The sequence below is a fragment of the Schistocerca nitens genome, chromosome 5 (assembly GCF_023898315.1).
Source record: "Schistocerca nitens isolate TAMUIC-IGC-003100 chromosome 5, iqSchNite1.1, whole genome shotgun sequence".
Lineage (NCBI taxonomy): Eukaryota > Metazoa > Arthropoda > Insecta > Orthoptera > Acrididae > Schistocerca > Schistocerca nitens.
The window spans coordinates 670,638,951-670,662,452 of record NC_064618.1 but is presented as its reverse complement, the minus strand read 5'-3'; the positions used below and the strand labels follow the sequence as shown (position 1 = coordinate 670,662,452).

The following is a 23,502-nucleotide window of genomic DNA, read 5'->3' as shown; positions in this document are numbered from 1 at the left end:
AGAAGAAGTGTTTCATACAAAATCTGATAATGCAACAGGACAAGTAAGACTGCCACATATCACAAATTAATTTCTGCTCGCTCTCTCTCGCTCTCTCTCTCCCTCCCTCTCCCTCTCCCTCTCCCTCTCCCTCTCCCTCTCCCTCTCCCTCTCCCTCTCCCTCTCCCTCTCCCTCTCCCTCTCCCTCTCCCTCTCCCTCTCTCTGTCTCTCTCTCTCTCACTCTCTCTCTCTCTCTCTCTCTCTCCCTCTCCCTCCCCCCCCCTTTTCTTCTTTTCTACTGGAAAATATATGTTCACCTGTGTGTGTGTGTGTGTGTGTGTGTGTGTGTGTGTGTGTGTGTGTGTGTGTGTGTGTGTGTGTGTGTGCACTATCAAAGACATCACAAATTTCACTTACTTTTTAAGTAGCATATTCCCCTTTATTATAAACAGGAAAGAAAATTTCATTTACCACTAAATTATTAATAATTATTTTTCCCAGTCATTATATCAGAAGTAACAAAATTCCATTAAATTTACACTATTTCATCAAATTTAAGTAGGCCCCTGGTAGCTGAGTGGTCAGCACGACAGAATGTCAATCCTAGGGGCCCGTGTTTGATTCCCGGCTGGGTCGGAGATTTTCTCCACTCAGGGACTGAGTGTTGTGTTGTCCTAATCATCATCATTTCATCCCCATTGACGCACAAGTCACCGAAGTGGCGTCAAATCGAAAGACTTGCACCCGGTGAACAGTCTAGCCAACGGGAGGCCCTAGTCACACGACATTTTTTTTTTTTTTATCAAATTTAACATATCAATTTGCCAGCTAAATAAAGGTGAACATCTATACAACTGTTTATAAGTTGTGAATCTATATAAAGTGATAAACCCACCAAACTGTAACACAGAGCACTGGATAAACAAGGCTTTACACTTATAACAAGGATAGTATCTTTCATTATTAGAGACAAATAGATATTTATTGAGAATAATTCATTCACACATGCAAAGAAAAAGGAGATACCAGTACATACAGTGAACCAAAATCTTTCTAAGCTTGAAGTCCCAGTTTTAAAAGAAACTGGAAAGAATAAAGTCTTGGTTGTTAAAACTGATAAGTACCAGCATATTCTTAATGAAGAAGGTCTCTGGACTAGTAAATGTGTTTTTAACAACGTGCTCCAGTCTGATCAACCTACATTTAACTTCTTGCACCATAAAATAAGGAAATTCAGCGTGTATAATGATTGAGAGGTTTGTAAAGTTACAGAAGGCTACCAATGTATCATAAAATATTGACCCACGACAATCCCATAAACACAAAACTCAAATAGCTATATATATTGACTACATCCTCACTACATCTTTAAGAATAATTGCACTGTTTTGTTAAATTGTGGCAGATCTACATAGTTAAGATTTATCAGTTTATTCATTCAAACTCTCTTTCCATATTGTGGAATACAATATGAATCTTATGTATGAATATGTGCTTTGCTCATAACAGAGTTTGCACTATTTGCAGTAGTAGATTTTGCAACATCTTCTTTCGAGTCTCTTATTTCACATGCACTATAAATTTGGTTACTGAATAAAAGCAGTGATCTTATAAAAATGACCTTAGAAGTTTAAAAAAATTGAGAATGATAAAATAATTTTTGTGCTGTGTGGACAATATTGTAAATTTCTATCACATTTTTTGTAGTTCAAATTTTAGAATCTGGTGTCCTTACTGCTTAGTCATGAAACTTTTCTTTTAGCTTTTTATCACGCTCATGGATATTAAAATTTTATTTCTATCTTTTAAATTATTTGTAACAGATTTACAAGTTCCTGGTATATGCAATACGTGAGTGAGAGAGCTGCCAACTTTCAAAATAGAGACTTGCAAGAATCTCTTTGTCAAGCATATACATACCTAAAATAAGCATCATTATAATCTTGAAATGAAATTAAAAACAAGAATCACAAAAATTATAGACACATTCTATTAGACAAACCCCCACACAGAGCAAAAATCATAGAAACTAACAATTTTCCAAAAAAGATCATTCTCAAATAAAGTGCATTTGCAGACAAATGTATGCTGACAAACAATGGGTTTTATATAAGAGTGTTTCTGTTGCTCATTTTTTAGTTTCAGTTACCTTCTAGTGCATAAGTAAGCTATGAAAAGGAAAGCTGGACTGAGTGAAAGGAGTAATATGTAAATGAAGTTGTGTAAGTGAAATGATGCAGTTTTATTCATTCAGTAATTAATTCACACATCATGCTCTGCAAATCCCATCATTGTGGGCCTTCTGGAATGTGGAATGATTCAAGTTATAATGTCACAGTCAGAAGCACCCGTTGAAGACTAATTTTGTATAGTATATTAAGACAATGCAGACAATATTAATAGTAACCTCAGACTTTTTGTATATGATCCATTTATCGATAAGGAAAGAAGCGGCATAAAGTTCAGTCAGATATTGATAAAATTTTAAAGTGGTGCAAAGATTGCTTTAAATGTTCAAAAATGTAAAATTGCACACTTAACAAAATAAAAAGTATAGCATCCTATGCCTATACCATCAATGAGTCACTGTTGGAATCGCTCAACTCATACATGTACCTGGGTGTAACACTTTGTAGGGATACGAAATGGAATGATCACAGAGGCTCAGTAGAAAGCAGGTGGTAGACTTCAGTCTACTGGTAGAATACAGGGGAAGTGCAATCAGTTTATAAATGAGATCGCTTACAAATCACTCATGCAACTGGTTCTAGAATATTACTCAGGTGTGTGGGACCCATACCAAACAGGACTAACAGAGAATATTGAACATAGACAGAGAAGGGCAGCATGAATGGTCACAGGTTTGTTTGACCAACAAGAGAGTATCACAGAGGAACTGAACAAACTGAACTGGCAGGCTCTTGAAGATAGACATAAATTATCATGACAAAGTCTACTAACAAAGTTTCAAGAACCAGCTTCAAATGATAACTTTAGGAATATACTACAGCTACCTATGTATTCATCACATAGGGATCATAAGGATAAGATTAGAATAATTAAAACATGCACAGAGGCATTCAATCATTCTTCCCATGCTCCATACATTAATGGAATAGGAAGGAACCTGACAATTGGTACAAAATTCTCTGCTATGCTCTTCATGGTGGCTTGCAGAGTATGGGTGTAGTTGTAGAAGAAGAGAGTTGTAAAACTATCATAGGCAGCCTTAAATAAGTGTAGACAACAGTAGTTTCCCTATTGGCTTTGGTCAGTTATGATTGTACTCACATTACCTATACTTAGGGTATATTGCATAGCTATCAGACATTACCTCAGAACAATCACTTTCTTTGCATGTGCTATTAGTGTCTTACTAGATTACCCTAAAAGCCAGAAGCAGTGAACCATGTGGAAACTGAGTGAGGATATACAGGGTGGTAAATAGGACATGTGCTAAAAATCTGTCGTCGAAGCACCATACCATGTCCCGCACATTCACCGGATCTGACGTCCCCAGATTCTTTCCCTCCACTCTCTTGCCTGACATCTACCAGCAGTTTAATAAACTTTTACAGCAAAAATGAAACTCACATCTGAATTGCAGTCAGGGTCGCAAAATCTCTATGTGAACAATAATGCAGCACACAGTCTTACCTGTTTAGGAAAGTTTATTTAATGACTAGTTTCAGATGTCAAACATTGTAGATTTTAAAACTACAATTAGCAGTAAAGTGACCACTTTCTCCCATTTCTGAGTGCTTGTGGTGCCCCTAGACTGTAACAAAGTGGTGACATCACTGCTAATGGTTGCTTGGGAATGGATGTGTGACATCTGAAATTGGTGGTTAAATACATTTTAATGTGTAAGTGATACTATACTACATTTCCATAATTTGATAACTTACTGTTACAAGAAAATTATTGCTTTTCTAATATTTTGTTTTGAATTTCACAGTTCATCCTGAATTCCCTATTTGTGTTAAACATAAACAAAGTTAAGAAGTATTGGTATGACAATGGTCCCTGAAGTTAGTTCTGCATGAGGTTTGATTATCAGCTTCACACAATATTCTTACTGCACAGTTCTATAAAATAAATATTGAACTTAATTGGCTTTATCCCAGAAGATTATTCTATAGCACAGTTTCAAGCAAAAATATGCTAGGCAATCTCTTATGGAGTTTGACACAGTAAGACAGATTTATAAGTGTAAAGTAAGCACAGCTGAGGTCTTTTTTGTTAACTTGTCCATATGCTAGTGCCAACTCAGTTTATTCTCCAACTCGATGCCTGAGAACTTGACACATAGAGATTCATCTAATATAGGTCCTTCGTAAAGGGACACCCTCCTCTAGCATTACTTTTCCTCAACAGAAGTAGTCAATACCAGAACTAATTTTCGAATTTTGGACAGTTCGATATTATCTCAACAGTCTATTTGAAAAATTTCAAATAATTTTATGCACAATATTTTATATTTCTAGCTAAAAACAGTGAAATTGAATTACTTTATTTTCATTGTTACAATCAATATGCACTAGCTCCGTATGTACAGTTAAAATTATTTAAAAAAAAAAAAACATTTGAAATTACGAGATATTTGGCACACTTAATATTTCTATTATTAATTACATAATCTGGTACTGTTTATTATGGTTATTTCTGGGTTCATTTATAAATTAATAGAAATTCATTTGTCGAGAAAATTTCTCAGCCCTTTGCAATATTGTTATTACCACAGAGTGAGGAAGTAGTACTGGGCACGCTTCTGATGTGATGTGGTTGGATGTGTTTTTGTATTTTAGAAGAACAATGTAGTATTGGCTTTGTTAGCATGAAAATTCAAAAGACAGTGGGATATAGGAAAATGTGAAGCAAATAAATATAAAAAAATCGCACAGGCATTCATCTAATTTATTTAGATCAACTGGAACAAGAGAACTTAAAATTTGAAAATTTCAGCTTCAAGAATCAAACTCATAGACATGAAAAACTAAAGCCAACTACAAGAAAAGATGATACATAAAAAGCTTATTGTAAATTTTACTCCTCTCGTATTTTCTGAAAAGACTTTATCATCGACAGTAGTAGTGACAATAACAAATGAGGAAGGGGTAGATTACAAGTGGGGGCTCGTCCGGGATCAGTTGACTAATAATGAAGTTCTGTCTGCTACAGAAAAGAATGTAGTACTTTAGTGCATTTACAATTTATGTATGAATGAATTTCCAATGACCAAGGAAAGAAGACTGAGGGCTGTCCAAAAAACCAAATCATATCAACCATAATAATACACTACCAACAATGATGGCCTGGATCGAATGAAAGAGGAATTTACAACTACAATCAGGGATATCAAAAAGGAAAGATAAGTACAAACTGTTCATGAGGTTAATTTGTTTGTGGACTCATGGGCGTGCTAACAAAATGAATAGAGACAACGGTAGGAGTGAGGTAGAAGTGAAATCTGCAGAATCCAGTCAGGACATGTCTGTGCTGAGTGAAATCATAGTCAGCAAGGAAACAGTAAAAACTCATATTTTGCAGTTAATTTTGGCAAAAACAGAGAAAATGAAGACAGATAACTATTGTAAATTAGGCAAGTACAAGATCAAATGTACCAACTTAGTAATCAAGTTTCAGAGCTAAAAAATGGGTTGTCAGAGGGGTTAAAAAGTGGGTTACAAAGTAGAAATGAAAAATGAATTGACAGTTGAGTCAGCAAGACAATTGAAGAATGTTGATGATGACAGAGTTGAACAGAAGGCCGTAGCAGAAAAGAATGGAACAAAACATTGCCAGTTTAAAACCAAAAAACATTAAATGTTGAAAACAGTATGCAAACTAATGTAACTGTTTTAGATCAAAAAATTTCAGAAGTTCAGGAAAACTGCATTTACAAAAATCTGTGTGCAAACAATGGTATTGTGTGGTTCAATACTCCTATCAAAAGTTTTCCATCAGACAATTTACATCCAGTGGATTTTCTGCACCACTGTAGAGGTAGTTTTGTGTCAGGCATGAATGACAAACAAAAAATAATTTTTTTTAAAAGGTGTCTTGAAGGCAAAGCTCTATCATGGGTAAATTTAAATTTAAGTCAGTGGGAAACATATCAAAGTTTTGAGAAAAGTTTTTTTAAGTAAATTTTGGGTAGAAGCTGAACAGGGGAGAATCAAAAGAGAATTTTTAAATGGTCCTCATTATAGGAATAGGGACAGTACTTTGAAAGAGTTTTTAAGAACCAATTTAAAAAATTAACAGACCTTGACAAACCTTGTGGAAATGCCCATAGTACATGTAAAGATAAGAGGAGCTACTGGTAAGTAAACCAAATTGGTGAAATCTCAGGTACTATTAACTTTTAGTATAGCAGACAAGACCTTTGAACATGGATGCATAATGATCCCTAGGCTGGAAGAGAATATACACTATGTCCGCAGATTCATATGACTATATAATTCTGTTATGTTTCTCAGAATATTCGTCTAAAGACACTGGGATATACTAAAATGTGAAGCAAATAAACATCAAATAAAACAAAAAATCTGCACAGGCATTCATCAAATTTATTTACATCAACTGAAACAAGAGAACTTAAAATTTGAAAATTTCTGTTTCAAGAACCAGACCTCTAGACATGAAGAACTGGAGCCAACTACAAGAAAAGAAGAGAAGTAAAAAGTTTATTATAAATCTTAGTCCTCTCATTTTTTTTAACTTTACCATTGACAGTGGTAGTGACAACAAAAAGGGGGGGAGGGGGAGATTACATCATTGATGTTTTGTACATTTTATTTCTTTGTAATTGCATAATACTGGTTTTTGCAAGATTAAGTTGCTGTTAAACTATCCAATTTTATCCTGAATGTGTTTGAGCCCTTTATCAGTATACTTACATCAGCAGCAAACATCACAGTTTTAGAAGGGTTTTGCAGGTTTTTGGTAAATAGTTTATGTAGCTCAAGAACAGGAGTGGCCAAATAATTAACCTTGCAGGGCTCAATATTTAGCATTTCCCCACTCTGAACCCAGTTTCATTGCTGTGGTATTATTTGTCAATACAGTCTTCTTAGCATATTATTTTCCCTACTGTAGTGAAATGTTATAATCTATAGAATCAGAGGTCTTCAAAAATGTCAGTTGGATTTACAAATATATTATGAGTCACTGGTGCACAATGTCCTACTTTTTTTATTGGGAATTTATTGTGAGGGGTGAACCAAAACTGGTCCTCTATAAGACTACAACCCTAAGAGCTCTTGATCAGAACTACTCAAGACAAAACCATTGTTTAAGTCATCAATTGCAATTATTTTCTGGTTGAGTCTTATTGGTTACCTCTCTGACTGCCAGATGAAGTTTAAAACACTTTCTGTCAGAGGCCAGTACACTGTCAGACCTGATGTCCTATCCCTGATATTAATAATGATGCAAGCCACTTAAATATAATGAATTCTGATGACACCATAGGAAAGAGAGTGTAAACATACTGGCTATTTGTGAATTTATTCATGGTTTTTTTATTTTAAATGAGAAGCTTGTGTGTATGTAATATGTATTTCTATTGTTTGATAATGAACCAATAGATGTAGAACAGCTTGTGAAGTCTGAAAATATCCTGCAAAGAGAGGCACTTCTCTCCACTTGTTAACTGTAGGTTTAAGTTATCTTAAATTTAAATAGTTGTCGATTTTCTTAAATTTTTGTAGTTACATTGGAGCTTGGCATGGAGAGAATTTACTTAAGGGCAAATTATGGCATGTTTGAGGGCTGTTGCTGCTTGTTACTCTCTGAGTTAGGAGATATAAAAGTTAGAGCAAAGTTCAAGTGATTGTTTTTGGGCAGCAAATTTGCCACACCAGAATCATACTTATTATGAATGATATAGTCTCTGGACATCACTTCACAACAAAGAACAGTTTTTTGTTGTATTACTGACAGAATGTGGCTGTTAACCAATACTTATAGATAGCTTAATACATAGTGTCATACATTAACAGAGGGTCTGCACTGCAAGTTTTCATACCTCATACATGGGGCAGAAGCTCTTGAACCTTCTGGAAACTACATCAATAAGTAGTAAAACAGCTGAACCTATTTCCCAGTTGTCAGAACAATTAGCCACAGAATCTAATAAGCACGGATCAAGACAAGTATTGGCCACTGGTGCAGATACTGCACTAAGAGATGATATGGAAAAAGGAGCAAAAGTGACTCCTATTTTGGAGAATCTGACACCATTTCCAACAGCAAACATGAAAAAAGCAGTGGTAGTATCAATTAAAACAACAGCACCAATGTCAGCAGTAGTGGGAAGACTTTCAGAAGCAGCAGAAAAGGCAAGAATAACAGCAGCAGCAGCAACAAATGTGGCAACAACAGTATGATCAATGGCTACAGCATCACCATCAGCAACAACAGAAAGTGCAGGAACAATTAAGCTAGCAGCACTTGCACCAGCTATAGCAACAACACCAACAACATCTGCAGCACAAACAACAGTAGCACAACCATTACCAACAACAGCAGCTGTAGAAGTTGGGGTTGGGTTGTTTTGGGGAAGGAGACCAGACAGCGAGGTCATCGGTCTCATCGGGTTAGGGAAGGACGGGGAAGGAATTCGGCCGTGCCCTTTGAAAGGAACCATCCCGGCATTTGCCTGGAGCGATTTAGGGAAATCACGGAAAACCTAAATCAGGATGGCCGGACGCGGGATTGAACCGTCGTCCTCCCGAATGCGAGTCCAGTGTCTAACCACTGCGCCACCTCGCTCGGTACTGTAGAAGTACCTCCACAATCTGTAACAGAAGTTTCATCAACAACAGTAGCAGCAGCACCAACAGAACCATCAAAAGGAGGGAAGATAGCTGCAGAAGAATGAGCGCCAGGCATTGTGGGCTGACAGAAAACAGTACCTACTCTCTGCCTAAATGATAGTTTAGTCTAAGGCAGAAAGATAAAGAAGCCCTTAAGGTATTACTTAGCCACTAGCTGCACAGAAGGCATGGTAGAGGAGGGAACAATGGTAGCGGAAGGGGCTCCATTGCAGATGGGACAGCACAGTAGGGGAGGTGTACTTTTACTTTGTAATCCTTTGCACAAATGCATATCTCACAAAACTTGTACAGGTCAGCTAGTAAGTCTGTATACAACCACATTAAGAGGTTATGCCAGTACAAGTCAACAGTTTATTATTAAAAACACAAAGGTCACAGGATTCCACTGCAATTGGATCAGAGAGAGTGATTTATTTCTGCCTATTTTTACACCTTTCTTTCTGTCTCTTCTTGCCATGTTAAAATCAGTTTTTTCCCCCAAAACACAGCAGTGTTACATAGTTTCACCTCACTAACACGCTAATCCAGCTGCAATTACAACAGAATCCAGAAACAATCTACTATTAATTAAATAACTAAGGACAAGTGAAAGTCAGAAACTTACGAAAGCAATAGTGTGCTTCCTTCATTTATGGTGTTACAAAATTCATACTAATTCTCATTTCACCAGCTATTCATAGCCCAATGAAGAATCTGTAGTCACTTGCATATCACAACAGATAAAGTTTTGCATGTTAGCTATGTGGCATAATACTCTCTGATTTGCATGTTATCATTTGCTAAAAATCCATTTCAGTACCTCAAACTGTTTATGAGATCTGAAGGATGAAATTAATATTTCACTTCTGCTCTCATTTGTGCAGATGATTGGGTTCACTACATATAATCCATTTTCTTGAGACTGGTGATAGATGTAGACCTCATCTCACGTTTAAAGAAAAATTCAATGTGTTAGCTCCATTTTGTATGCAGCAATAAATGGACTAACACGCACCAAATACAAACTCATAGTGACCCCTATTTTTCATCGCAAAGTATTCAATTTTAGCACAGTATCTTACTAGGCATAGAAATATCACACAACTATGACCATTAATAAATGAAAAGCAGTTCATCATGAAGATGGTGCATGAGGCTATGAGATGCATGAGAACCCCCCCCCTTTTTTTTTTTTATTTTTACTAAATAGTTTCTTTAAATCTTTAAAATCATTTGAAAGAAGTTGCAGTACAACTGGCATCCACACACCTCCATTCTCACACTGTAGCCAAGGCAGACAGAGAATGTTTTCTTCGTAATAGACAAAGCTCACAGGTGTGTAAGTGAAAGGCTACTTAGGCGGCCACCCCTTCAGAAGACTGGGGTTAACTCTCCCAGCACTGAGAATGAGAGTGGGTTTCTGCACACTGGCCAAGTTATCCTGTGCAAGCTCTATGTAGCGTAAAAGGCTTAATGTTTTATGTAAGAGTGGTGTGGCAGTCTACATTAATCAGTCACCAAATTGCTCGGTTATTAGACTGCATCTAGATTTTTTTGTGTGAAGAACAGTTTTTGACAGTTTAAAGATAGTAGTAATATCCTTATATCATCAATGTACTTATAGAGAAAATGGATATGCTGTTAAGTGTATTAAAATAGATAAGGATACATTATAATATTTTAATATTTGTACATTTTAATGCAGATTGTGAAGTAACAAGACACAAATGTGGTGTCACTGAACTGGAAAACAAAAGACAGTGCAATTTGCTCTTGAGATTAAGCATTTCCAGAACCCAGCAGGTTAGCTGAGAACGCTAATTCGCTGCTTCCTGGACTCAGGTAGACACACCGGCCCCAGATCGAATCCACCCAGCAGATTAACGACATAAGCCAGTGTGCTGGCCAGCCTCGATGTGGTTTTTAGGTGCTTTTCCAAACCCCACTAGGTGAATACTGGGCTGGTCGCCACGTCCCACCTCAGTTCCATGACTCGCAGACATTTGTAACACGTTTGCACTATTTCATGGTTTACACTAGACACAGATAGCTGGGGTACACTGATTCCATCCTGAGGGGTATGGGGTGGTGGTAGGGAGGGCATCTGGCCAACCCTTTAAATTAACCATTCCAAATCTGTTGTAACCATGCCAACCCTGCAAAAACTGCAAGAAAAAGGCGCAAGTGAAAGAAGAAGAAAGAAGAAGAAGATTAAGCATTTCCAGACTAGATGTTTGTAAATTTTAAAACTGGCTCTGTCTTGATAAGTGTTATATAACTAGGTCTGTCCCAAAAGTTGTGATCACCTGACTTGTCACTGGTGATGTCGTAGTCAGGTTTTGTAATTCCCTTTGAAACAGATCTGTGTCATCGTGTCAACAGATCAACAGTAGTTTATGATATTTTTCTGTTTAATGAATATTTTAATACCATTCATACCTTTATGTTTCTTAGAAAATTGTACATCTTATTTTTGTTGTGGGAGTTTTCAGTATCATTATGTTGTTTGGTGACCATCACTTGAAATTTCATTTATCTTCTTGTATTTTTTTCTTTATATTTTGAAAATTCATATCTTTCTTTTTCATGTCACTTTTGAAGATGTTAATTATCCTGTGAAATTGGATTAGTTTCTTTCATCAGTAACATGACCATAACAATATATTAAAATTATTCCAGTTCAGAGTTCCATTACCAAAAGTTATGCTTAGAAATATATGCTTTCCTCTGTAAAATATGTTTGTGTACTGCTTAGTACTTTCCTTACAATTGTCAAATCAGAGTAGCTATCTATAATTTTACCATACAAACTCTTTGGACCAATGAGATGTGATACCTTTGTTTTTCTGTATTATAATTTTTTTGAGAGGAGTCACTGTTTTGGGTTGGAGGAGGACAGATATTGGAAGCCAAATCTGTGGTCGGCTTCCAGGTTAAATACTGTGAAGTTCTTTATTGTGACATGTCTACAGTAAAATTGGACTGTGTCAGGAATAGCAATGTTAATATTACAACAGTAATAGCAGAAAGTATAAAACTAGTGAAACTTAAGGGAGTGTTTAATTAGAAAGTAATCATTTTTAACTAGATTCTGTGTGTGGTGGGAGGGAGTTTTGAAGGGTGGGGTAAGTGTAGTAGGTCTGCGAGACAGGGTTTGTCAGCTATGAGGGGATGTGGGGGAGGTTTGGAGGTTGCTGTAGAGGTGGTGTACAGTGGTACTCCAAGGCAGGAGTAGGAAGTGAGCAGGATGGAGAGCTTTTTGAGGTGGCATTGTGCATATTGCTCAAGTTCCTGCAGGGCTAGTGTCATTTATTTTAACTAGTGTCATTTATGACATAAATGGAGATAACCATATTATTGTCCAGGATGAAGTCAAGACTATACTTTAATCATCCAATGTTAAAAGGTTCATTTTCTTTTCGTAAAAGTGTCAAGACCAGGGCCTCCAAAGAAATCATACTCTGAATATTATAGGAAACTGAGGTGATCCAATTTTTCTAAGAGAAATCAAGATGAGTATATTTTATTGGCCATTAATTACTGTTATAATCAACTTAGGATCAGCCTATCTACAATTCTGTTTTCCTACATAAAGTAATATACATTTTTATGTTAGATGATGCTGACAGTAATGTTGAAACATAATTATCTTTGTGTAAGTATTGCCATGATTATTGAACTGAGGAAACAAGGTTGTTAGCTCCTGCTGACAAAGACTTGTCTGGTCACTGTTACAGTGACACACATAATACTTTCAACAATGATAATATTTGACACATTTTTAAAGAATTTTTTGACACAATTTAATGATAGTGTTCCCATAGAGAAAAGCAAAGTAACTGACGAATGCTTCAAAAATAAGGTTCCAAACAGACAAAATACATTTTATACTAAACAATTGACTAACACAAGAACCAAGTTAAGTAGTACAATACATACATGTAGATCAGTATGGTAGGGTATGATGCAAAATACATACAACATGATAAGGATTGAATAAAAGTTTAGTTTGCACAAATGTTACACAATGAGCAAGCACGTCTGCTCAATCCAAAATCATAGAGTGCACTAGCTACACACTGTAAACTCCAAAGATAGCCCATTCTGAAGCAAGATCAATTGTCAGCAGGGTTACATGACATGGTGTCCCACAGAACACTGCCCCCTCCCCATCTGCCTTCTGTAGTGCATGATTGCATTGGGCTTATAAAGGTGCAAAAAGATGGCATTCGTGTAATGGTGTCATGGTAGACAATATGTTGCAGGCTCAAGCAGGACAATGTCCCCGCTAGATTTGTTGGAGCAGAATTGGTCTGGCTCCCATTGCACAGCATGAGGGTGACAATCTTGCAGGTATGCGTGTGTACACCAAATATGTCCTTAGCAGTACTGTTGTAGAATGTCAGTTGTCAGGGACATTCTGAAGACATCAGCTTGCATGGAGTTGTTTTCATGGTCCTCGATTTGGTGGTGGAGGGAAGTGATAGTCTGGCAGGCAGTGACTGTAAGAAAACAATCCAGGGTCAGCTGTTATGTGACAGCTGCTCTGTCCACATCATTGGTTAGTTCATAGGAATGTGTGAAATGCTGGCTGATGTTCCCAACATCACATTCAGGATGTTGATCTTCAATAACCGGGAACTTTTCAAGCAGTTTGACACTAAGGTTGTTCAGTCAGAAGTCTTTGCTGTCGAGTCGTACAATGAAACCATTGATGAACATGGTGTATTCTGTCAGGTTGCCATGTCGGGTGGTGGGGATTGATGTGTTGTGGGTGGATGGGTTTTTGTGAAGTGTCCATGTTGGTTTTAGACAGTTGATAGATACTGTGCTGAGTGTTCCATTCAGTAGTATTTCAAACGCATGTGTGCCATGTTTTAGAGCCTTGCACAGGTCTATATAAGGAGGCTGTGAAACAAGCCAAATCATGCCATCCTAAAGCATGACATGGTTGTGTTGTGTGAGTGTCTTATGGATGAAAACTTTAGGGGTCCTGTGAGATTGCAGAGGCATTATCTTGAGCCCTGCAATGTGTTATTTTACCATGACAAAGAGAGTGGGAAGTTAGGTGGTTTCCACCGGCAGTACCTGTAGCACAAAGTTGATGGGAATGGCAAGTGGCTCATCATACAGAACTTCAGCGAAGGAGTCACCAAGGTCATCTTTGTGGGCGGTGCTTATGCCTAATAATGCCCACAGGAAAGCTTCTGTCCAGAGACTGCCACGGCACATAAGGGTAGTTTTTAGTGGTCGTCAAGCCTGTTGCTTTGAGGGTGACAGGCGGTACTTCAATAATAATGAGTGCCACAGAGGTTACATGATTCACTGGACAGATCAGATTCAAACTGTTAGCCTGGCTGGTGACTATGGACACCAGGCATGCGTACTGGGATGGCTCTAGCTGTTGACTCTTCTGACAAGTCTTGGAGATGGATGGCTTCTACCTGCTGTGTTACGGGTTGATGACTGAAAGGATGTATCAGAGACCCTCAGATGTAGGGAGGGGTCCCATCAGGTCAAGGTCCACATTTTGGAACCACCCTTTCATATTGTAAACTCTCTGAAAGATGGTTATGCCAGCTGCCATGGAACAATTGGTAGTGGTAATGTAGATGATTGTTCATTTTCGCATGATGTGGTTGGTAGCATGAGCAGATTGTGCATCTGAATTTGTGGCTGTATCAGCACTAGATCAGAAATTATTTCACACACCATGGATGAGACATCATTCACAGCGGGAGATCATAGATACAATTAGTCAGTACTAGTGGTTCACTATGCTCCACATGCAAACCAGAGGTGGTGATGAAGTCTCACAATAAGTCGGTCATAGAGGGCTGTTGTGAGGAATTATTGGCAATTGTCAAGTGTCACTGTCACTTTTGAAGAACACGTGTTGCTGGAGAGTCACTTGTGAGGCACTGTATACTCCAGCACTGCACTCATTTGTGGAATTTGTGAACTGGGATGCACAATGTTTACACAGTGGCTGCATTGTTGATGCATAGTATCCGGTTCAATATGTATTTGGCATAATATGCAGTTGTCATGAGCCACCACTGTAGGCCAGCACAGTAGGGTAAGGCTCAAAGTACATACAATACAAAATGGTACAGAGTAAAACCCTTATTCTGCACAAATGGCTCACAATGAGGAAGCATGTCTGCTCAATTCAAAACTATAGGGTGCACTAACTGCAAACAGGCAACTCCAAAAATAGTTCATTGGGAAGAAAGATCGACTGTCACTGGCGTTACATGATTTCGTGTCCCATATATACACTACTAGCCATTAAAATTGCTACACCACAAAGATGGCGTGCTACAGATGTGAAATTTAACCAACAGGAAGAAGATGCTGTGATATGCAAATGATTAGCTTTTCAGAGCATTCACACAAGGTTGACGCCAGTGGCGACACCAACATGTTGACATGAGGAAAGTTCCCAACTGATTTCTCATACACAAACAGCAGTTGACCAGTGTTGGCTGGTGAAACATTGTTGTGATGCCTCGTGTAAGGAGGAGAAATGCGTACCATCATGTTTCCGATTTTGATAAAGGTCGGATTGTAGCCTATCGCAATTGCGGTTTACCGTATCGCGACATTGCTGCTCGCGTTGGTTGAGATCCAATGACTGTTAGCAGAATATGGAATCAGTGGGTTCAGGATGGTAATATGGAACACTGTGCTGGATCCCAATGGCCTCGTATCACTATCAGTCGAGATGACAGTTGTCTTATCTGCATGGTTGTAACGGATCATGCAGCCATGTCTCGATCCCTGAGTCAACAGATGGGGATGTTCGCAAGACAACAACCATCTGCATGAACAGTTCAACAACATTTGCAGCAGCATGGACTATCAGCTCGGAGACCGTGGCTGCAGTTACCCTTGACACTGCATCACAGACACGAGTGCCTGCGATGGTGTACTCAACGACGAACCTGGGTGCACGAATGGCAAAACGTCACTTCTCTGGATGAATCCAAGTTCTGTTTACAGCGTCATGATGGTCGCATCCATGTTTGGTGACATCATGGTGAACGCACATTGGAAGCGTGTATTCATCATCGCCATATGGGCGTATCACCCGGTGTGATGGTACGGGGTGCCATTCGTTACACATCTCGGTCACCTCTTGTTTGCATTGACAGCACTTTGAACAGTGGATGTTACATTTCAAAGGTGTTACGACCCATGGCTCTACCCTTTATTCAATTCCTGCTAAACCCTACACTTCAGCAGGATAATGCACGACCGCATGCTGCAGATCCTGTACGGGCCTTTCTGGATAGAGAAAATGTTCGACTGCTGCCCTGGCCAGCACATTCCCCAGATCTCTCACCAATTGAAAACATCTGGTCAATAGTGACCGAGCAACTGGCTCGTCACAATACGCCAGTCTCTACCCTTGATGAACTGTGATATCGTGTTGAAGCTTCATGGGCAGCTGTACCTGTACACACCATCCAAGCTCTGTTTGACTCAATGCCCAGGCGTTTCAAGGCCGTTATTACGGCCAGAGGTGGTGGTTCTGGGTACTGATTTCTCAGGATCTGTGCACCCAAACTGCATGAAAATGTAATCACATGTCAGTTCTAGTATAATTTATTTGTCCAATGAATACCCGTTTATCATCTGCATTTCTTCTTGGTGTAGCAATTTTAATGGCCAGTAGTGTATAATAGTCTGGAGACACCACACCATATTTTCTTGAGTTAAATTTAGGAACAATTACCAAAAAGCCATTGTGGAAGGCAGAAAGGCACACAGAATTGAGATATCCACCAATAAGTACAAAGATGTACAGAAACTAATAAGCAATGTTCCCAGACATGATAGAAACAAGAAAATTAATATCTCTCCCCAGATATTCTGCTTGCTCAGAATATCTGGTAAAAATCATAGAGGGAGACCAAGAGATGAATACACTAAACAGATTCAGAAGGACATAGGTTACTGTAGGTACTGGGAGATGAAGAAGCTTGCACAGGATAGAGTAGCATGGAGGAGAGCTGCATCAAACCAGTCTCTGGACTGAGGACCACAACAACAACCCCAGATATTCCATCTTTTTTTTAATACTAAATATGATATAGTAGTAGGAAGTAGTACTAGCAAATCTGATATCATTTTACCAGAGTTACTTTCAAAAATGTTTATAGATCAACAAATACAAAGTATGTTCACTCTCTCCAAGATTTCACCTGGTATCATCCTGAGAATAGTTCGAATCATTGTATAGAATAGTTATAAATGGTGCTAAAAAGAAGTGTTGAATACTTCAAAAGGTGGCAGTATTCATCAAAACAAGAAAAATAAGACCAATAAACATGGGTCTGGATATGCATACTTTCTGAGATAAGTCAAATATATATGGGTACAGAAATGCTTTCATTCTGCAACAAACACTTGTTCACAGGAGGTGTTAAACATGGTGTCCATTCATGACAATAGACCCCTCTGCCCTCCGGCATAAGGAATGACACACTCTATGAAGTATATCCGGTTATCACTGTACCTGCCAGCATGCATTGAAGATGCGATCCTGTAGTATCCACACAATGTTGATTGGCATGGTGTAGACCAATACCTTCAAGTGTCCCCATAACCATAAGTCTAAGGGATTGAGGCCTGGGGAATGAGCAGGCCAAGGTCTGTCCCCCCCTCTCAACCAACCTAGCGGTCCTGAAGTGTCTGTGTCAGATGTTTGCGCACATTGTGATGAAAGTGTGCTGGTGCGCTATTGTGGATGAACAACATTTGTATTCATAGTAGCAATGGCACAGCCTCCAGGAAGGTAGGCAATACATTAATGAGAAAGTCCAGATAATGCATCCCAGTTAACTTTTGTGGTAGCACTTATGTCCCAATTAATATGTCACCAAATATGCCTCCCTGTGCATTGATTGAGAATCGGTGTTGATGACCTTTTTCTTGAGTTACCCATAGATTTACATCTGCCCATACATGCTGGTTATGGAAACTCATAACGCCATATTTTGTGAACCCTGCCCCATTAGTAAATAAAATCTTGGATGTGATCAGTGGACCTGCGGCATACTTCTGCAACGGCCATGTCTTGTGCCATGATGATCCTGTGGCCTCAGGGCCTGAACACGCTGCAGATGATATGGGCACAGAAATTGTTCATGAGGTTCCTCCCAGATAAGAGAGTGAGACATATCTTCTGCTGCTGCCAACCATCACACACTGGTCCAAGTGCTTTCTTCCACTGAACATAGCATACTCTCCTCAATGTTAGGTGTGTGGGCTGTGCAGGGCCCTCCACTGTCAGTTTTCCAAGTTGCAGGGGTACCCATGTCCCTCAGACACTGGAAAAGACTGCTTGAACATCTTATCAGATGGCACTCTGTGCTGTGGATATTTTTCAGCAGAGAAGGCATGGGCTCACAAGCTACATCCATTTGCTAAACCACAGCAGGATATCATATCCACCATTCCACTTGTTGAGTAGTAGGCTTCCATTGCTAACAAGTAATGCAAGAGAGAAAATGTAAATGTCATATACCATTTATATGTACAAACAGTGCAATAACAGTAAACACATAAGTGAATCCGCATTTGGAAGAAGGTAAAACACTGTGATACGTACCCACGGTTGACACTAATGGACAATAAGGCACACAGACATGACAAAAACTAACATAGCCTACAACATGTATTGAACAACACAGCTGACTGCAGACCACCTAATAGCAGGTAGAATATTGTGAGTAAGACATCGTAATACCCTGCTGACATATTTGACGGAGTGTCACTGCAGCAACTGTGCTGGTATCCATAACCAAGCATCACACAGCCCTTCCTATATACTCATGTTTATCTCGGAAATTATGTTTTTCTGAACCCATGTTTATTGAAGTTATTTTTCTTGTTTCAATGAGTACTATCACCTTTCAAAGTATTCAACACGGGTTTTTGAATACCCTGTATACTAATATCTTGCAACCTACTAATAAAAGAAATATATTGTATTGTGTACCTTGTAATGTATTGTAAAAACAAGTATGTATCCAAGGAATTTTTTCCTGATGACCTTCAAACTATCTAGGGTAGCTCCAAAATATAAAAAGAGAGATAAAACCTCTACAACCTTTAGGCTGATTATCATAGTCTGAGCCTTAAACAGGAGTGAAGCAGAGAGATATTTTGGCTGAAAAGCTTTAAACTGTCTAGGCTAGCTCCACATTAAAAAATGGAGATAAAACTTCTACAAGTTTCACGCCATTTTCCAAAGCCCCAGTTTTCTTCTAAATTAGTGGAGTATATAATTTACCAAATGTTCCCTGTTTATTTTGGAAACTTATGAATAATTAATGTATCATATATTAAGAAAAACTTGTCAACTGTCAACGCCATAGACTCTGCAGTCCAATATCTCCTTTGAGTGTTTGAGGACAAAGGCTTTGATGAAGTAATTTTTTGTGACCTAAGCGAAGCCTTTTACCATGTAAAGAGTGCACTGCTTCTAGAAAGAATGGCCTTCTCTGGCATTTGAGATAACAGCCTTAAATCTTTTGAAATTCTATCTAGAGAACTGTAACCAGGTTGTCATTGTTGGAAAGGACTATCCAGTATAGAATAAATTAAAACATGTGTTCCACAGGGATCTGTGCTGGATGCTTTATTTACCAGTGACCTATCATCATATATTACATCCAGTGCAGCTCTACAAGCAGATGATACAGCTTTTCTTCACACTAGTAACAATCTCAATAGTCTGAAAACTTGTTTTGAAAAGACATTAACTCAAGTATCATACTGGTTTAAAGCTGATGGATTCTTGCTGAATGAAAACTAAACCCAGTACATGGTTTTTACTCTAAAAGGTGGGCTTCCATGAGATTCTCCACGTTATGTTAAGTTTTTGAGGGTACGTTTAGAAAACAAAATATCTTGGGATCAATATGTAAAATATGTAGGTGGCAAGTTGTCTAGAGTAATGTATTTTTTAAGGTGGCTTATGGATTGTGTACCTGAAATGTACCTATGTGATAACGCCCTTTTTTCTTCAGTTTTCCAGATCGTATGGCATTATTTTGTGAGGAAACAATTTGGGAGCATGGAATATTAATGCTGCAGAAGGAAATTATTAGAGGAGTACTTCATATACAGCACACTGCTAACCTTTTTTAAAAAAGAAGTCATGGCTGTAATAAATTCTTTACACATACACAGAGGGCCCCAGAAAAATGTAGACACTCTTTGATAGTCAAAATTAATGGAACAAAATGACACACCATTACAATTCTTGCATGAGAGGAAGGTTACTTTATGTGTTCAAAGAGACCCCGATCAGCAGCAAACATCAATGCTGTTGAACTGTTGATTGAACTGCAGCAATCAGCATTGCCAATGTCATAGCTGCATAGGAAGCCTTAATTTTTTTCTCATAGCTTGCTCAGTGTAGCTGGCTTCTTCCAATAAACTTCATTTTTCAATGTCCCCATAAGTAGGAGTCAAGAGGTGTAAGGTCTGGAGACTGTGGTGGGTACTCTTTGACTTATCCATTGTCCAGGTAGATTTTCATCCAAGAAGGCTCTGAGATCTCTGAGGTAGTGATGCTTGTTGTAGATAAAATCTTTCATTTCCAAACACCTCTTGGAGAGCAGATAAAATCAATGTCTGCAGCATATGAGGATACACCTCACCACTAACAGTAACTTCAAAGAAGACAGGGCCAATTAAACCATGCAGTGACACACCACACCACACATGAACACCCAGTGGATTAACATATTTGTCCACATGAATATGAGGATTTTCAGGAGCCCAAAACATGGAGTTGTGACAGTTTACAGTACCATTCAGTTTGGATTGTGGCTCATCAGATGAGAACAGTCCCAGCAAACCATTCATTCTCACCAAGCATGCTTTCAAACAACTCGCAGTACTCCATTCTTTGATATGGGTCATCCTTGCTATCTTCAAATGTAAACTTTCCACTTTGCAGCCTTCAGAATTTGTCATATTCTTGATCGGCTTACCCCACTTTTATGTGCTCACTGCTTCATAGATTTTTGAGGTGACCTAGTATCATGTTGCAACACAGCAGCACTGAAAACTGGATTTGTTGATGTTTTTGGTCCATGAGACATTTCCTTATGCACTCCCTGAACAGTACCCTTAGCTTCAAATTTATCCAAAATACTGTATGATAAATTATTGTATGTGTTGGTGACTGGATTCTGTACACATCATGCCATTGCACCTCCATCATGTTTTTTGCACTTCAGTATGGCCTTGCACTGCTCAAATGGCAATATTACTTTGTTCATTGGTGCACTTTCATCTGCTGGAAAACTCACACCTAGATCTGTTGAGAAAACAACGGACTATGCTAGTGTGCAAAATTGCAATGATATGTCATTTTGTTCCACAGATATTAACTATCATTGAGTGTCTAAATTTTCCTGGACCCCTCTGTATATTTCAATTTCTGCAAAAAAGGAGTAACCAGAAGCAAAATGCAGGGAAAATGTACATTGTTACAACAGAAGAAGCAATAGATGTGTACATACTCCAAACCACAGCATGTCAAAATCAATTAACAGTTATGAATTCATGGGTTATAAATTATTTAATAAGCTTTCACAAACTTTACATCATTTATCTGAGAAAGTGTTGAGAGTTAATTATTTTTCTTTGTCTTGTTGTTATTTGTTGTGTAAGGTGTTTGTTTGTTTCATGTATTTTTCTTAATAACACTTGTAGTAATTACTCTTTGCTCAGTCAATCAGTTGTTTCTTGTCCAAGTATGTTGTCTATGAATAAGTTACATTAAAGTGTATTTCCTTGAACATCACCAAATATGTAACTATTTGTGGCGTCAACAAATACAAATGACATATCTCCACCATCACAAGTTCTTTGACTCTGTAACTTAATGGCCCATGCCATCTTGCTTGTTCATTTCACTCTACGACTTGTTGTAATGTGGATGTCTGTGATGAAATATATACCGAGTCTTACAGAAATCAGTCTGTTTCCTTGGAGTACAACTCAACAGAAATCCCAGTGGTGACCCCGAGTAAGAATTCGCGCACCATTTCCGCATAGTGCAAGTATTTTCGCGTCTACTGCACCGGATTTGTTTACGCCTTCATTTGTTCCACTTGGCCATGCATCCTGCCACACAGCACATGGATATGGAAGGTCCTGCACCTGCAACGGGACATTTTGTCGCTGTACCACCACCTGGATTCTACAACACGTTTCCTGCAGTTTAGTCGCCTCAACACTTTTGCCACTCGCCAGTGCAATATATGGCTGCAGACTCAAGCTTTGCCTCTCCAGCGAGAGTGCATCAACATGTGCATTTCGAAAATGATAACGAGGAGACCAAAGTTCCTGCATTTCATCATGCTGATATGGATTCTGCATTTCGCGCACAGACTGTGTATTACACACCAGCTGCCCAGGCAACCATTACGACAGTGCCGTGTGCAACCTTGCCCTTTCTAGGACAGACCACGTGTACTGATCATGCTCCCGCAGCAGCTGAGTGCTTTACTGTTTCATTGGTTTACAAAGTGGACAATGCCCAGTGTGTATCATGAACATTTCCAGGACATTTTCTGCCCCAGTGACCGATCGGCCCCCCAGTGCACTTTACAGGCCCCCACCTGATGTGAACAATGTTCCGCATAATGATACTAACTGTGGTTTCTGCCCCTCCAAACAAGCCCTGGCTCGTCATGTTGACAGCCTGATTGGAACATTTTGCTGTGCTGTTCTGCGAACGTCCGCTCTTCCAACCCACCGGCCGGTGTGGCTGAGCAGTTCTAGGCACTTCAGCCTGGAACCATGTGACCGCTACAGTCGCAGGTTCGAATCCTGCCTCAGGCATGGATGTGTGTGATGTCCTTAGGTTAGGTTTAAGTAGTTCTAAGTTCTAGGGGACTGATGACCTCAGATGTTAAGTCCCATAGTGCTCAGAGCCAGCCATCTTCCAACCCCCGCCATCACAAGTAAACTTGCAGGGGGTTTCAGCTTCAGCTCTTCACCCACTCGCTTTTCAAATGGCGCCGGCCATGTCTTCCATGTCAGACTTCTGCACCACAAACGTTGCATTGGACAGTTATACAGCATCGTTTCCTAGTGCTTTTGTGCAATTCTCATCTGCTCCAACAGACTGCTTGCTCACACCCTACGCAGTGCCATCTATGACGACTGTGCCGATCCAGCATCCACATCATATGAGCAATACGAGAGACTCAGATGCAGGACTAGCCGCACCTTTGTCGCCACTACCAGGCTGCTTACCGACTGAGCCCCTGCTATCTGAGGACAACCCAGCAACGTGGTTTGCACTGTTGGAGAACTTGTTCGAACTGTACCGCATCACCAATGACAGCTCAAAATTCCTGTTCATCATGACTCAACTGCACAGGCACTCATACCTGATCCACGTTCCCCACAAGAGGTTATTCTGCAAATACTATATGAGGAACATCTCGGCAACCACACCCCGTCCCAGCTTTGGTGCTGGCTATGCCTCCTGGTCAGCGAGCAGATGGACAAAACCCTGTGGTCGGTGTGGTTATCAAAACTGCATACAGATCTCCAGGTTCATCTCCTCCCCCATGTCTGCAGATGGCTGACCAGGTCTATTTGCTCACACATCAGCGCCACCAGCAGGAGCTCATGCAATAGGTTGGCACTCCTGCACCT

The 23,502-nt window shown here is 39.2% G+C and overlaps 1 protein-coding gene across 1 annotated transcript in view; it reads right to left on the bottom strand.

Annotated features, from left to right (window-relative positions):
- Positions 1-23,502, bottom strand: part of LOC126260915 (aldehyde dehydrogenase 1A1-like) — a 98,626-nt gene that overhangs the window by 45,208 nt on the left and 29,916 nt on the right. The gene's annotated exons all lie outside the window — the stretch shown is intronic.